This window comes from Bactrocera latifrons, unplaced genomic scaffold (assembly GCF_001853355.1).
Source record: "Bactrocera latifrons isolate USDA-ARS-PBARC rearing strain unplaced genomic scaffold, ASM185335v1 scaffold_437, whole genome shotgun sequence".
Lineage (NCBI taxonomy): Eukaryota > Metazoa > Arthropoda > Insecta > Diptera > Tephritidae > Bactrocera > Bactrocera latifrons.
The window spans coordinates 33,604-51,407 of NW_017537087.1; the positions used below are offsets into that span (position 1 = coordinate 33,604).

A 17,804-nucleotide genomic window follows, 5' to 3' on the forward strand; every position below is an offset into this window, starting at 1 on the left:
TATAACAGAAGCAAACGTTGGAGGCGTTATAAAGCTGTCTCTTATACACATCTTGGCCATAAACTACTATAAAAATGTTTACTTTATTTTTTTAGTAGTTTATGGCCAGAAGCCTGGAGTTTTTTCTTTGGATAAAAAACAAATAGAAATTCAAATTCTTAATTTTTCTAAATTTGTTTCGTCAAAATCGGACAAGTGGTTCGCGAGTTATGTTAAACTACGTTTTTGCCAAAATGTTACAACTAAGCGAAAAAACATCAAGATAAGGAAAAAATGTAAAAGGTCATAAAAAAAAACTGACACATACGAGCGTCAAACCCTTTGAGGGTTTTACTATACTGACATAGTACCATCACCGTGACTTGGTATTTCTCACCCCCCAGATTAGCTGGTTCTAGTTCTGGTAAATATGACAAACAAATTTTTTCGAACAATGATATGACTAACATAAGAAATACTTCTCACTTTCTCTTTGTAGTTCTCTTTGTAAAAAAATACTTATCAAATTTCTGATTAATCTGTATATAAATGCCAGAGTTACGTTTCCGGTCCTGACGATAAAAGTGATTTTGAAAGAGAGCTCCCACTTTATAGATAATACTGTATCTTACATTTTGTATCTGTAAGACCATTAATTGTTAAATACTAAAATTCGGCTTAATAATTGTGAAAAAGTCAATTCTATACAAAATATAAATGAATTTTTAGTTGGTAAAAAAAAAAACAGAACTCGCAAGAACTCTTGACAGTAAGCGGTCGAACTTGAGCCATTATTAGGATCTATTTATATAGTTCACTTAATGCATTTGCTATAAAGATAATTTAAAATTGGTCACTCCTAACAAAATAAAAATGCAACAAAGGGTTCACTTAACCTTGTGATGCAGGTTCATTTAATATATAAAATATCAGTGTACCCACAAGGTCACATTCTAGGATTAGTCACATCATAAATTATAAAAGTACGAATGCAGTATTAAATAAAATGCGCATACATTTGTGGGATAAAGATAGAGATAAGCGTAGTATTTCTCATCAGATCAGATAGCGCGTGTAGATACTGAGGATTACCATAGGGGAGCAGGATGAATAACGTGTCACATGGTGTTAAGATAACAATATAGACGTTTGTTCATATGTGTGCATTAAATTTACACTAATCTAAATTTAAAACACTTAACTTATTAACTATGCAGTAAACCGAACTAATTAAGTCTATACTTAGATAAGTACTCACTTAAGTACATAAACACACTATGAGAGTAAATAAGTACCAAAATAGAAATATAGCTCCATATTATAAATAGTAGCTTACACCTTTGGTAAATATTCAGTTGATCTTCTATTTAGATTTATGATCTGTTCTACGTTCTATTTGAGAAATATATACTGATTTTGTCGAAATAGTCTGTTGCAAGGAATGGRAAAMAAAAAAAAAAAAAAAAATGCACTCAAAACATTCTATAGTTCTTAACGATTCGAGAAACTATAACAGAAGCAAACGTTGGAGGCGTTATAAAGTGTATGCTAGGAGAAGGTGTAACTCGATTGCAATACAATTGTTCTAATTTTCCCAAAGTCATTTTTTTGAAGCAAAAATGTTTTTACGGGAAGTTTTTCTTCATTACTTTAATATAAAAAAAATCATACTCTGAATGAAACCAAAAGTGAAATGTACGATTTAAAAGTGATGATTTTGACTTGAAAGACGATAAGCGTCCTGGGCGGCCAACAAAGTTTGAAGATGAGTAACTGGAAGCATTACTTGATGAATATTGTGCACATAAAAAACTCAGAGAATCTTTGGGAGGCAATCAAGCAGACCGATATAATCAAAAGATCCAAGATATATTCAGTAATAACACCAACAACAATCCTTATTATATGGCGCAGAGGCATGCACGATAACAACGTCTGATGAATCTACGTTACGAGTTTTCGAGAGAAAGGCTCTGCGAAAGATGTATGGTACATTGCGCATTGGCCATATCGAATATCGCATTCGATGGAACGATGATCAGGTGGAGAAGGACATGGCTGGACTTGGAATCTCCAATTGGCGCCAAACAGCGAAAAGAAAGAACGATTAGCGCGCTGTGGTAAACTCGGCTATAGACGTGTGAGTGATGTCTAATACAATAAAGAAGAAGCATATTTACAAAGAAAGGAAATCGGGTGCGATATGAATTGAAGCCAATAGACGTTGAAAAGCGGGTTCTAACCGGACTGCATATTGAATTTACCAGGTAAATAATCATATGTGAAACCCGGCCAACCAAATCGACGGCAACGCCGAGTATCCCTGACGCCAAGGTTTTTGATGAGTTCAGGAGCGCATGCTGAAGTATGAGCTTCTAAAACCGGTTGAAGCCATTTATGACGGACGCTAATGACAAGAACTCATCACCATAAAGATAATTAGTGGTAGCCGCCATAGAAATTGACTGATCAGAAATACCATCTTTATCTTCAAATACCCTTTTAAGCTGTAAAAAAATCACCTCTTTAGAATCTTATAGCTGCGGTGTAACCGCTGATAATTTTTGTACATCTTTACTTATTCCTTTGTAGTCCGCGTTACCACGCACAACATTTGAAAGGGTCATGATCTTTAAAATATTCAATACTAATTGTCTAGCTCCTACTCAAGTCGGTGATATGATATTGCAATGTATAAATTTACATTAAATACATTAGTTTTAGTATTTATTAACATGCTATTTAGTCATTTAATGGATTTTTTTTGTTTAATGTTCCATAACACTTGGCCTTCACCATCAAACAAGCTGGCGCGGCGTGGTCTCTTGTAATTCCACTCGGCAGACTTGTAAGACGCTGAACTAGTTTATTTATAGCTACCGCCTAGCAATACATGAGTTACAAGTGCAAAGCAGGAAATGACTACCGTCAATGACCGACCGCACATTTAAGTGCAGTGTAATGCTGTTTGTTTGTATTGCATCTTACAAAAGTGTAGAGAGCGACTTGCATGCGTCACGCGTTGAAAAATTGAAAAGTTCGTTCAAAAACGAAATTACGATGTGGTACCGCTTAGCCTTGCCATGAATTCTAGTAACCCAAACAAGTGACACTTGTCGACTTCTGGCTTGACCGGCCCCACAAAAACCGGCTGTAGAAAGTGCCAATCTCTCGCGCATTAAATGAATGACAGCCCAGTGGATGCCGAGTGAGTGTGAGAGGTGGTGAAGAAATTCATGACAACAATTCAACTATTCACCAGCTGTTCAACCGCATTGTGCTTTTTGTTTGCTGCTGTTGTGCTTAGTATACATGTATGTACGTATTTATCGGTTGTCTCGTTGCTGACCACATATCGCGTTGATATAAAAGTAGTTTATCTTTTTGATTGTCCATTTTTCGGCCTGCACATCTGTTCGATTTCTCATTTGATTCAGTATTCCAGTATATGACGCAGAAAGAAGCTTATGGGATAATAAGTATCGCCCATTCTTCTTTTATCCATTGCACAGTATTTATTTAGTCGGTCGGGATATACAAATGTATATACGTAATAACTTCTGAAAACAAACGTCGACAATTCATATTTCTTTCGTGGGAAAACAACCCACACAAATTTAAAATTTTAAGATAATGCGTTGAATTTAGTTTGAGTTAATCAATGCATAAAGTTCGATAATTGATTGTAAGGTACATACTAAAGCTTCAAGTGTCAGCTAAGTTATTACAACGCTTTTTTATAGACTCGACGTAGATATAGACACTGCCACTCACGCACAGTTTCGATGGAATTTCCGGTGATTACGGATTTTCATTGGCGCACATGTTGACCGTCATTTAGGTCCTCACGACATCAATTGAAACGTTTCGGTAAACGTTTTACCAATTTTAAAATAAAATTTAATGTTGGCTCTTTCTTCGAAGCTCATTTTCGCACTGATAACACAAACATATTGATAATTAAAATGCAATAACTTCACTTCCAATCAATGAAATGTCATGAAATTCTTACTAGACAATCGATAAAGATAGCAGATTTTAAGGCACTAGTCGACATATAGATGGCGCCACCAGAGGGCGTTAGATTCAAAAATTCCTATTTACTTTGGAACGCACCTTGTATGTAGGAAACTCTTCTATTAGTTCGATTTTATAAATAGTTTATTATATAAACAACGCTAGGCAAGGTAAAAGGTCGTTCCTAACAGGAATTTCACCTGGACAGCTTAGAAAGCCAGCCCGTTGTGGTACCTAAAACCCCTATATAAATAATCATAAGACCTTTATAAAGCCACAAAGCGCTTTGAGTCTATTAAGGCGTCTAATGCCTTTTAGACAATGTTTAGAAAGAGCTTCAAAGATTGCGACAAGTTGAACTGTTCTAAGCGTAAGAAGTTCCGTAGATCTCCTGCATTCTACTTTAGGTCAAAAGGAGCTCACAGTAGAACAGATAAGTCAGCTCAAGATGACAAAGGAAATCCAATTCATTCTCTTTTCATTGTCAGAGGAGCAAAATGTGCCACCTCTTGCTAGCTCATCGAATGTCCAGTTACTAGCGATTTCGCTATGATCAGCTACCCAAACGAGTCTGATTATAAAGTAGCTTGATGTTACAATTTCTAGGGAGGTCACACACTCCGTACCTGACTTTGAGCGCACATGTAGCGAGCTCAACACTGGTATTGCCGCTTTGCAGTTGAAGCGAATGTTCGCCTTTCTGAAAGAGGCTGCATCTCTGAGTAGTTCGCCTAATACTACTATAAGAACAGCTACCTCTGCCTGAAAAACAGTACAGTAGTCCAGTAGCTTAAAGCTAAAATTGGCGAAGACTTCCTTGCAAGAAACTGTTACTTCTACTTTTGCTCTTCGCTTCGACCCATCAAGTGCTTCTCTATGAGCGTTAAATAGAAAATTGGTGTGTGAGCAGAGATTAAGTCACCAGGCGTAGCTTTTGCGAGGCAATGGCTCAAGTATTCAGAGTCGCGTTTGAAGGAGGAGTAAATTTCAGTGTGTCTCTGTTTGGACCCCTTCATATACTCAGTTCCCTGAGCCTTAGCACAATTTTCGCACCAATGCACCTGTCGACACTATATTGAGATTATGTCTGTTTAATGAGGTAACTGCATAGTCTCTTGTGTTTGAATTCGATTAGATATTTTTGTTATTGATTTCACATATAAGAGAACAATGTTCAAGCTTGGCGAAATGTTGCATCGCAAAGGCTTTCGATATAATTTAATATTTTTGGTACCTATAACCGCTCCATGGGGTTAGGCACGTATGAATAACGAAATTGAGATAGAACTTCAATCGAACACACATATTTTATTTTTATTAAAGAATTCGGAGAAAATTATTATATTTCACATTAGTTGAAATGTAATTGTTTAAAACTAATATTAAACTAATTAGTATTAAGCAAAAGTAACTTATCTTTCTCTTTACATTTTGGGTGTGTACTTCTTTCACAGCTCAGTCTCAGAGATGAAATTATTTTTAGTGCTCGCTTTCATAAAATCTCCAAAAACGTTGATTTTTCAAACTGAATTTTGTTGCTTACAATTGCCTTCATGCCATTTCTTTTCACAAGTCAGCGTAGATATGCCATTGAACTCTTAATTCTAAAAATAATTCGGTATAAAGTTGGCAAAGAAGCTTTGGCGCTTTGTGAAGTCTGTTTTACAACAATTTTTTTTTTTTTTTTTTAAGTTTTTTGGTTGTACATCTGTACTTAAAGTATTATTTATATACCTTTCTTGTATGTTTGCTCGAAAATACAATGTAGACGACTTTATGACATCGCACATATGTATGTATACTTGCTCATAAACTTTTAGATTGTGAGAATTTCTGCTCTTTAATATCTTTAAGTAATTTACCCACGACACTTGACCGCTAAACAGCAGTTTTCTATTTAACACAGTTCCTTTGAAGTTAATATACATAATTTGATCATTAACGCACAGAACTCATGTCGTAAGAAAAATACCTACATATGTACGTACATAGATGTAGAAGAAATTACATTTTTTGTTGTTAGGCATCTAAGGTGTGCTAAAACTTCAACTTTTTAAAAGTTTTTTATATATATATATATTTTTTTTTTTGATAGTAAGATGTTAGTATGAGAATCATTCCAGTTAATTTTTTTTTACATATTTTAATGAGGTAAGAAGAAGCAAGAAACAGTTTCGGAAATCATAACGAATACTTGAGTTACTATAAATACATATGTATGTATACTTATGTTTATAATTATTGCACCCAAATTCCGTCACATATTCCGTATGTACATACATATATATGTTCCGACGCGTTTAACCACTTATGACTCAATTATTAATTATATAAAAAGTCTTGGTTTTAGTAAAAATGTGCTGACAACATATTGAGCTTATTTATTCACACGAAACCGGAATTAAAATTTATGTAAAATTCAGTCCATTAAGGTTTTATTCAGTTAGCTGACTAGCACGTGGCTAGTTCAACAGGCGCCCACTGTGCGATTAATTTATGTGTGTAATCAAAGAAGTAATGATTACCCTGTTGTGGCAATGAAATTTAAACGGTGTTTGTTTAGTAAACAATGTCATAAAATATTGACTTCATACGCATACAAAAACGTAAATAAGTTGTACTTCGAGAAAGAGTAATGTTATTTTGTGTAAAAACAGTAAAGGTACTTAATTTTTATTAAAATACATATAAACTATTACAATCTGGATTTCATATTTCACTCTAAAATAGTTAACTTTTATTAAAAACAAAAGCCTTTTTTCGTTCACAAATTTTCCGAAAATCACCATACAAATGCTCGAGAAAGCGTCTTAACTAACTTACCCTCATTCGCAGAATGACCTTAATCAAAGCATCATTTCCTTTGATGGTTAAAAACCACTGTAGTATTTTATATAAGTAGCAGTAAGGACAGTAGATGTTAAGTTTTTTAAATCGACTCAGAATAAATATATTTCTATATCCAATAGTGGTTCGATATCGGTGGTTTCGAAAAATGAGCATTTTCTTTGTGAGAAAAAGACTTGTGCACAATTTTAAATCGATATCTCAAAACCTGAAGGACTCCAAGTGTCGAAAAAGAGCATTCAGAGCACACATTCGTCACAGGAAGTGTGCAGAATATTCAAAGAAAACTATGAATTATGGGGTATAGGTTTACATCGCAGTTCTTTAACGTTTCTAATGCAGTAGTCGGCAACTCTGTTGTCTTTTGACTTTTGCTTCTGCCCCCAATGGCACTACCAGTGATCAAGTTCACCTTTGAGCTTCAAACGTTACACGACGTGGTTATTATCCAAAAGGCTGGATAGGATGTTCACCAAATATTTTTTCTAATGTGGCCCATGCGGGGTTCTTGGAAAATTTGTCCACCTCTCGTATAGTATTGCATACAATTTTTCCACACTAGTAAAATTATTAAAAAGCCATTTAGCCATTGGTGGACATTTCCCCCCTCCGAATCCACCAATGTTTTCAATGAGGCAATAGTTTTTCATTTCATTTAATCAGATTTACTCCTGCTGTTGTGGAACAGCGCATTAAGATAAACATGTGCAACAGAATAGAAAGAAGTCCACTTTATGAAAAATTTTGCGGAACGATCGTGTATACGTGCGGGTATACAAGCTACCAACTCATGCACGAATTGAATCCAAACCACCTTCAAGCGCGCCGTACGTTCAGTGAGTGGTTCCAAAACGAAATGGTCACCGATCCCGATTTTCAGCGATGAAACTCTTTTTTGGTTAAATGGCATTCGGAGTTATGATACTATAATATACACAAGCCGACCGTCTATGTGCAGAGATAATCAATGGTTCACATTTCTTCAGAAATGAAGCTGGACATATTTATAAAGTCAAAGAAAAAGATTATATAGTCGCAATTAATGATTTTTTGTGCCTGAATCGGAGTATGTTGCTGTGAACAGTATTTGGTTCAAACAAGATAACACTACATTCCACACAGCCAACGAAACAATAAATTTATTGAACACAACTCGCGTCATGCAAGACTCGCAAGACTACTTTTCCTGCCGTTGGGCTCCTTTTGAAAAAAGTCATAGAAAATTCAGCTGCTCGCCTGCAATTTATTTGAGCCAGCTGTTGTAATCACTTGCTCCAATTCTTTAAATTCTTGACTTGAGGCATGAAATTATATGCCATGGATTTCTTCTTTAAAACAAACAAAACACTCTTTATCTCATATGGATTGAGACGTTTTCTTCTGAATGTAACAAACTTCATGACAAACTTAATATAGCGAAGAATGGCACATACGGCGAGTATTACTGGGCTGAGATCCGACTCTCTACTTAAATAGCTCACCCCCGATTTTTCAGACCGTATATTGAGGGATAAGAATTAATTTGGCTAGAAAATCGAGAAATCCTTAAGTCGTCATATTTATTTATAGTATTGTCTTTGGTTGACTCGTCCAAAATTATTACCAAGAAAATCCGTTCGGCAAAAAAAAAAATGTTTCTTCATATGTATGTACATATGCGTGTATGTATATAGTATGTATATATATATAAGCTATATTCAGCAACTAAGAAAAATAATCCACCTTTTTCTCTGTGTCTGTGTGTATATTGCAAAAACTTCACTTCAAAAACAAAAAACTTGCCTGTTCAGCAATATTAGCGGCTGCGGAAAGCGCTAAAACGCGTATAAAAAGCGTTATGATCATACAAACGTATATGTACATACCATCATTTATGTATATATGTATAAGTACACGATTATATGTACTCGGATACGAACCTGTATTCACATATACATACATACAAGTACATGCGTTTATACACAACAAACTGATGCACCAATCATTTGTGACCTACAAACCTATTTAAACCTCGTTTTGGCCCCTCGGCAACGATATTCCCGTTCACTTTTAGATATGTGTACGTATATACAGTTATACGGGTGCATAGAACTGCTCCACAGTAGCGCGCTGTATCATACTTATGTATATAGATGCTAAGTTTGTTTGTTATGCTAAATGCTTATTCATTTATTTTATTTTTGTATACGCGAAATTATGACTTAGCACAAAAGTTAATGAATTGTTTTCTATTTTTAACTATAATCTTTGGAGCCATCCAAGCTAACGGTATTAACAATATGAGTATTTAAATTAAAACAAAAGAAGAATTTAGTGTATATAATGGACCAATAAAGTTTACATACACAAAAATGAATAAATTTTATGGTTTTTTTCTATGTATGTATATTTAACATTAAATATAGCACATCAAAAAAAATTTTTTTACACAAAACAAAATTAATGCTAAAGCTTCAAATGCACCTAATTCATAACAAAAAAGTTTACGTACACGAATTATTATTTATGTAAATCCAAAAACTTTTAACATTTGTTGCTATTATTGTCCCTAGACGTCAGCGCAGGCTCCCCACTCGATTTATAGTATTATTTCCGGATATTTTGACCCACAAAGTCGAAGATCCAGTTTTTTGGCTTTATTTTGATGAAATTCGATGTTTTCGAATACGGTTTTCCAAAATTCCAGATATAGGATTAATGTCTAGTGATTGCGGGACCTATAGAGTTAGTTTTATTTCCATAACAACCCTGCACGTACAAGATACAATGTGCATTTTGGGTCGGTATCCTGTTGGAAATTGGTTTCGCTGCTATTAACCGCCGATTTAAGCACACTTAAAATTTAAATTTTTTTCTTAAAATGTTCAGATACATATGCATGCTTATCAGTGAAACTTATGAAAAGTGATTTTACGCTATTTTGCATTTTAGGTGACGATGCGCTTGTTTATACATTTATATTAAGAAATTTCGAATACTTATTCTCAATCAAAAAGCAATTTAATATACGAACAAAATATAATATTTTATCATATTCATGTTTGTACGTACTTGCATATTTTATTTTGGCCATCACTTTCTACGTCAATCAGTCAAATAAAATAAACAAATCATGAAAAGCAACAACCAAAAATACCCACAATAGCTGCGATAAGCAAATTGACGAATTTTCATATTCATCTGAGGTGTTCGTTTGCTCGCATTTTGATTCGCAGCCTCATCAGTATACGTACTTATCTGAATGCATATGTAAATATGTGCACAAGCATTTATGTATATGGGCAAAGCTTTTCAATTTAGTGCGGGTATTTACATATGTTCGAGACGGTTAGGACAGACGCGTCTTGTTCGAAACTTGTTGACTACGTGACAGAATACTAAAGAACATCTCAGATCATATACATAAATATTGTTATTAGGGTGAACACAATGAAAACTAGCTTGGCCAATATATGTGATATAAAGTCAACTGGAAGTTCGAAAATCTTTGCTTTAGGTATATGCAGGGAAGTATTGATCAAATAGTACCAACTTTATACACACGAGTATATTGTTAGCGGATAATTTCAACAACATATTTCACAGACTGGCCGATATTTTCGGCAAAATTTCAACCCTACGAACTGGGGTCCACAAAATTCGCGTCTGGTTTATGGTCAAAAAGATAAGGGCAGTTAGAAAGTCAGCAATCATTTGGGACTAATACAGCGATTAGGATAACTCACAAATAATTGACATATTCGGCAATTGTATAACCCTAATGAAAATATGTTTCATGACCCTTGGATATAACACTACATTTTGCGCATACACTAATGTGTATTGTGTTTACGTATGTGGCTACATATGCATACATACATACATATGTATGTTCATACAATAATTTTATCCACACGAGTTAATTTATGTAAACACACTCACGAACGTGCTTTTATGGGCACTACACGCGTTTTGCTGTGACGTTGAAAACGTTAAACACATTAACATGCCGCATAGCGTTCTTTACGTACTTGGTGTATTGCCATGCGGACGAATTGTTATGTTATGACAATTTAACTATGATTTCCTTATGTTGTGCACAGCTTAAATTGATAATATACTACGCACATAAAATAATTTAATGCAGATAATTATGATAAAATACGCATTTATTCAGAATATTGATTGTCATAGTTATTTGTGTCATATTTAGTGATTTTATAAAATGACGGCAAACGACATTTTTGACCATTAAATACAATACTTAGATGCTTAGCTAAATGCCATAAGTGAGTGGCTAAAAGTGTGTTGACATTAATAAACTGTTTGATTAAGTTTTCAATTATTTAAATAGAAGTATAACGATAAATTTGTGGGGATAAGTAGACAGCAATTGGCTGCATGTTTAAGGGGTTACATTGGGTCCCTCGGGTAAAAACAGCTTTTTCAACAATTTTTTTCTCGGATAAAATATTAAATATTTAATTAGAATATCTTATTGTTGCAAACTAACTATTAACAGGAAAACTCTAAAATGTTAAAAAAAAAAAATTAAAATTCGGCCATTGCGACACCATTTTCTGTGTGCGGATGAATCAAAACTTCCCACCCAAGCTCTCCCAGTTTTTGCCGAGTCATCAAAGATGTGTGTGGTCTAGCGTTGTCCTAATGGAAGACGAAGCCATTTCTGTTGATCAGTTCCGGGCGTTTTTCTTTTGATTGCTTGCTTCAATCTCATCAGTTGTTGACAGAACAATGTAGAATCAATCGTTCGAGCAGGCTGGAGCAGCTCATAGTGGATGATTCCTTTCCAATCTCACCAAACACTCAACATAACCTTTCAAAGCGTCATTGTTGAGCTTCCCCACGCTTGGACCATGATCTTTTTCGCACATTATTGTCGTACTTTATCTACGTTTCGTCTCTTGTTAGCATTCGCTGCAGAAATCATTCCATTTCATTTCGTTTCAACAAAGAATCGCGCATGTTAATTCGGTCCATTATATTTTTCACAGACAATTCATGGGGTATCCAAACATCGAGCTTCTTTTGTAGCCAGTCTTTTTGAAATGGTTCAAAACCGTTTGATGATGAATGTCAAGTTCCTTAGCGATTTCATGACTGCTTATGTGATGGTCCTGGACAATCTTTTCTGTAATTTCATCGACATTTTCAACGAGAAGTCGACCAGAGCGAGGTGCATCTTTCAAATCGAAATTTCCAGAACGGAAGCGAGCGAACCGTTGTTGTGCTTCACGAGTTGTTACAGCATCGCCTCCATTAACTTCACAAATTTCATTGGTGGATTGCGTGGCATTCTTCCCTTTTTTATACAAAAAACTTAAAATATAGCGAATTTCTTCATTATTTTCGCTAATTTTTGAACAGCTATAACACTTTTTCACTTCTGCGAATTGAATTTTGTTTTTGTATGATACCATGTGATTGGTAGCACTGGAGATATACGACTGCAAGGACATATATTGACAAACTACGGAAAGACTTTTTTGACTATCCAATAAGTATTACACATTTTCATAGTATTAAAAATATCATACTAAAACTAAATACATATCTATACCTCTAATAGTTTTCAAGTTACAGGGTTCTAGATTGTTGCCACTAAGTTCAATTGTGTAGCTCTATCAGTTCTTTTCATGCTGTCAAGCTTGGTGATACGAGAAGTTCTTTCTTTTGGAAGAAATTCTTAAATATTATATAAAACCCATCATTATCTTCTAAATTTTTAAAAAATAGCAAGACCATTGCTAACGTACAAACATAAATGATTCCATTGAATAGCGTCCCACACGGCCTTTAAGTAAAACAACTTTTAAATTATATGTTTGTTTATAAGAAACTTGTATAAAACGGCTGTAGTTACGCAGAAAATCTGTAAAGCTTTTAAAATTTTAGTAAGCAAACATTTACGCCGTACACACAGATATACATACACACATATGTCCATACATATGTATGTAAATTTATAAGCATTTTCAAGTTATACTATTTGCATATGTAAATACTTTCGAATGTTTGTAAATTTTGAGAGTTTTTATTTTTCGCATTTATCTCGTCGTCTTTTATATACTTGGAACTATTAATTTGTTCATTTTAAGCAGAAAAATTGCATGGAAAACAATTTGCCTTGGTTTTTTGTAAGTTTAATGTATTTTTGCGAAATAATGCTTACACCTGATCAATGTTAGCTTGGAGGGTAATTACCAATACTTGATTTAAAAACAATATTCATTTCGCAGAAAACTGAGCTTTTATAACAGATGCATTGATGATTGATTTATATATTATACAAGAGTAGTGACTTTTAACTTGTGACTTTTAGCTTGAAGAAATAATCAGCATATGTTGTGAGATAACGCCTATGCAGCAATTCTAAAAATAAATTACGACAAAGTACACACACAGGTAGTTCCATAGAAGTGTTACAGAAGCCGCGCATCTTATCATGAAAATGAGAATAAAATTTGCTTTATTGAAACGGAAATTTAATAGAAAGTTAGATGGGAATTGATTCTTCCATCCAAGTTATTCACTTTACTACGTGAGTTTGGAGAGCGATGCACTTTGAATAATATTTCAATTTTTGAAATTTATGTGCTTGCAAATACCAGTCATAATCTTATGATTCATGCAATGTAGATTCGCTCTTAAAAAATTAAACTTTTACACGCTTTTAGCAGCACCTTTTATATTCTGAACGAAGTATGTAATACCCAGAAGTGTACGTTGGAGATCATCAAAAGTATATACATATATGTATATATGTATGTACATAGAAATAATGAGCGTGACGAGCTTAGTTGATTTAGCCATGCCCATATGTCTGTTTATATGTTCATCTGTATATATGCGAAAAAATTTCCTCAGAGGTGTTGATGCTTCGATTTCATTTGACATTTTTTTCACGTCCTTTTCGCTCCAATAATTTCGGAATCCCTAATATCGGACCACCTTAGACCGAGTATGGAAACATTTCTCATTTAATAAGATATTATAATATATATACGAATTGACCTATTTCCCACTAATATAGTATTTGTGTAAGTAATATCTGAAACCGTCTGACATAGTGAAGCATGATGCTGGTAGCACAGGTGAGGCTTAGATTTTCGAATTTTGGATAGTTTTTTTAATTGTTTAAACGAGGACTATATTGTTGTTTACTAAAACACTTTTTATGTGAAAGTTGACCCATTTTGATACAGCGTTTAATCGTTGAATTGATAGATTGGTATGTTTAAGAAGAAATTTCATCATATTTGCAAAGCTCTTCTTGATACTAAATAGTCTTAAGCGTTAGCAATGATGAAAGAAAAATCCAGTCTCTTTAAGACTTTCGACATTCAACGAAGATTCCGTTGTTTTCCTATTATTTAATATTTTATACTAAGAAAATATGAAAATATCTATTTTGCGTAAAAATTTAAAATAATGTCATTCTGTCCGGAAAATAAGTTTCAAAGTCCGTTTCTCAAGCAGTCTTATGTTATACACGAATTTTGAATATGTTTTCAAAAAGCTATGCCAAAATGTTTGAAAACATATTTAAATGCAAACTTTTGCCAAAAATACTCGCTTATACACATTTTTATTAAAGAATTTGAGGTGGTATGAGTGGAATGGATCAAAGCACACGATAAATTTAAAACATAATGGAATTAAAGTAGAAAAACATTTTCGTACTAAAAAATACATATGTATATATTTTGTTTATACGTATGTACATAGATATTTATATAAATCTGAAACATTTTATTCCGCGGCTAAAATGGCCCATAAGTAATGCCACGCGTGGCAGTTTTCAAAATACGCATAAAATGTATAATTATATTTGTCTGATCTTGAGTACTTCTAAGTAGCTATGCATTTCGTCACTTTAAATATGCCAGTGACATACAATTTTTTATCCGAGATGATATAAGAGGACTTTATGAGAGCCCTGGCACCGTACATTTTTAGTTGAAATCACATATCTCGGGACCTGTCCAACCGATTTCGGCTAAAATGGCCGTGGCATTCTTCTCACATTCGTATGTCACAGTGCGAAAATGGATCGAAATCGGGTGACAACCACATCTTCTTCCCATATTTCCATATTTAAAAATATATTTTAAAATCCATTCAATTCTTTTACTTTCCAGTGAACAAATCAAAATCAAATATAACGGGATAACACTTTGTACGAATAAGACCTTTGAACTATGAAATTATTATGATCAAAAATTGTCCAAATCCAACCAAAACTGTTCAGCCTCTATGTATCGAATATGTATACCAAAGTATCTATAGTTAACTTTTGACCAAAAATATCGGTCAGTTTATGCGATATAAAATTGCAATTCAGATAGAAATCGGATCAAAACTTTCCTGAGCCCTCATATACGTAATATAACGATCATATAACGGCCAACATGTGAGTTATCTCAATGAAAATTAGTCTTTATAGGTAAATTTGAGCGAAAACTTGATATAGCTCCATATATACAATATCACGAATTTCGAATAACTGGCTGATTTTACTCCATATGATTTGTGAAACCTAGGTAAGTTTTTTTTTGGTATGTGACATGATAATACTATATGGTTTTGTTAAAAATAGATAACATCGGTTTTTAGAAAAGTCGTTACTTATTATAAAGTTGTGTTGTTTTCAAGATCGTAAAATATTTATCTCGGCCAAAAAATGGAATTAAATAACGAAAATTTTCGCATCGATGAACTCGTTCAAGCAAATGGGTGCCTGTTTTTGTTTGCTAATTTTCATTCAAGAAATCAGGGAAAACTATGGAAAACGGATCACTCTTTAGCACGACAATGCGAGCTCTCACACAACGACTGAAACAGTGAATTTTGGAGCACTCTAACATCGATTTGATGAGTCATCCAACGTATAGTCCTGACTTGGCACCGAATGAGTTCTTTACTCGTTCGTAAACGATAAACAAAGAGGTTAACGTTTTTCGTCACGTGAAGAGGAGAAGAGGCTTAATCAGAGTGGCAAAAGTGCTTCGTCAATTCGTTCAAACACATGCAATAGTGTATAGATTTGAATGGAGAATGTTTTGAAAAATAATAAAGCGATATTAGCTGCTTGATTAGAATTTGTTCTTCTTCTCTAATACCGAAATAACTATGAAAGGCAGCCTTTGTATACTTTATGGGGTCTCTTTGTGGTCAGGGTTTAATTATGAGATACAATATTATGAAAAATTAGGCGATATTCGTAAATTTTTTAAAAGATAGTATGCGATCGAATGTTTCGAAGTTCTTTGGACATAATAAGGTTTATTTTCAGATGTATTTTAACAAAAATATTCAAAAATAACGGAGTTAGTTGCGGTCTTCGGAGGTGCCAAACAAAAAAAATAAAATTCAGAAAGATTATTAAAGGTGAATGTAGTTCGTATACAATGACATATAATCTTTGAGAAATATCAAAAATTTACAAAATGCTGTAGTTCTAAAAAACTTTCGTTTTCTTTTTTAGGTAAATAATTGTAGTTTTTTCTCAATGCCAAATTGATAATTTTTAACCAATCAAAAACGTCGTATCATCGATCATTCAATTTTAAAAAATCTCGTTGCGAGAAAGGCGCGTTTAAAGTTTCACTTATACTATTTAGAACGCTGCCATTCAAAAACTACAAAGATTGGCTGTTGCACAGGATAATTTCGAAAATATATATGTACTATCGAAAAAGCAAAAGGTTATTTCTTCATTGTATAACACGTCACCTTAGGTCATTTTCGTAATTTATAAAAAACAAGTTTCCGCTTTGTATACATTTTTGTACTTTATAAATATCAACGCTTTTAAAAGTAAAAAAAAAAGAACAATAATGAATTCATGAGCGACTCTATAAACATTGTCAGACGTAATACAAGTAGTACTCTTTGCTATATACACGTATTACATACATATGTATTTGCTTAAAGGTACATAGATATCACTGATTTGCAAAACTATATTAATTTATATAAAAAAAAGGTAATAATGTATAAAAAACATTTTAAAGACATACTTATGATATAATTTACTCACTTTATCGTTGCTTAGGAACTTTGCTCTGCTTTTTGTGGTGACTGAAAAGGTATCGATATTGCACGCGATCGGAAAAGTCGTCTTTTTTATTATAAATGCGTTGGATTATATAAAAAGAATCACGTTTTATTTCGAATAATTTTTAAGTTACAATTATTTTTCCAAAATCACAGTATTTATTTATAGTAACAAATTTTCCTTACTAAATTTGGTGCCACTTGGTACGTTTTTTTAAATAGTTTTTTTTTTTTGAATTTGTATTGATATTTAAACCTTTTTTTTAATTTTTAATTTTTTATTTTGTTTTTTGATTTATTTTCTTTATGTTTGCTACAAAATCACAATTTTTTCTTGTATTTGCTGTGTGTTGGCCGTATTTTGCAGGCGTTAGTACACGTTAGTCTAGGTCAGTGTGCGTGTGGCGAGCGCTGCGAGATCAAACACCGAAATATTTAATGCGAAAATTCCGCAACCAAATTGAAAATAGTGTTGTTTTCTATTTTTTAAATGTTCGAGAATTTCAAATTCTTAGCTAATTGCTGAAACTGCGTGCAAAAGCTGCGCTAATTTACTTTTAAATAATAATTTTATTTCCTATTTTTTGTGTCGACTTTTTCAGGTTAATGTCCTTTGGCACGTGTGCTGTGTGCAACAAGAAGAAGAAGAAGCAGAATAAAAGAGTGGAAGGCGATTGTCGGTGCTTCGTTGTTTAATTGAGGCACGCAAATTAAATGCAAACAAAAATGTATTTTTTCTTGGACCCAAAACGCCGCTAAAATGTTCAGTGCTGCTGGTGAGTTTTGGCTATGCTATCTTTATTATATTTATAATATATATATAATATTCAGTTATTTATTTGCATCAACTATATATATATAAGTATATATATATATATTTTTTTTAATTTCGTCTTCGCTTA

The 17,804-nt window shown here is 33.4% G+C and overlaps 1 protein-coding gene and 1 long non-coding RNA gene across 2 annotated transcripts in view; one reads left to right on the forward strand and one right to left on the reverse strand.

Annotated features, from left to right (window-relative positions):
- The window catches only part of LOC108972895, a 49,652-nt gene extending 32,141 nt beyond the window's left edge, over positions 1–17,511 (reverse strand). The window contains exon 1 of the mRNA XM_018939786.1: positions 16,886–17,511. The gene's annotated coding sequence lies outside the window, so the exon portion shown is untranslated. The remainder of the gene's footprint in view (positions 1–16,885) is intronic.
- The window catches only part of LOC108972897, a 31,822-nt gene extending 14,239 nt beyond the window's left edge, over positions 1–17,583 (forward strand). Inside the window, exon 3 of the long non-coding RNA XR_001993679.1 lies at positions 17,505–17,583. This is a non-coding gene — a long non-coding RNA (uncharacterized LOC108972897). The remainder of the gene's footprint in view (positions 1–17,504) is intronic.
- Positions 17,584–17,804: the final 221 nt, after the last annotated feature.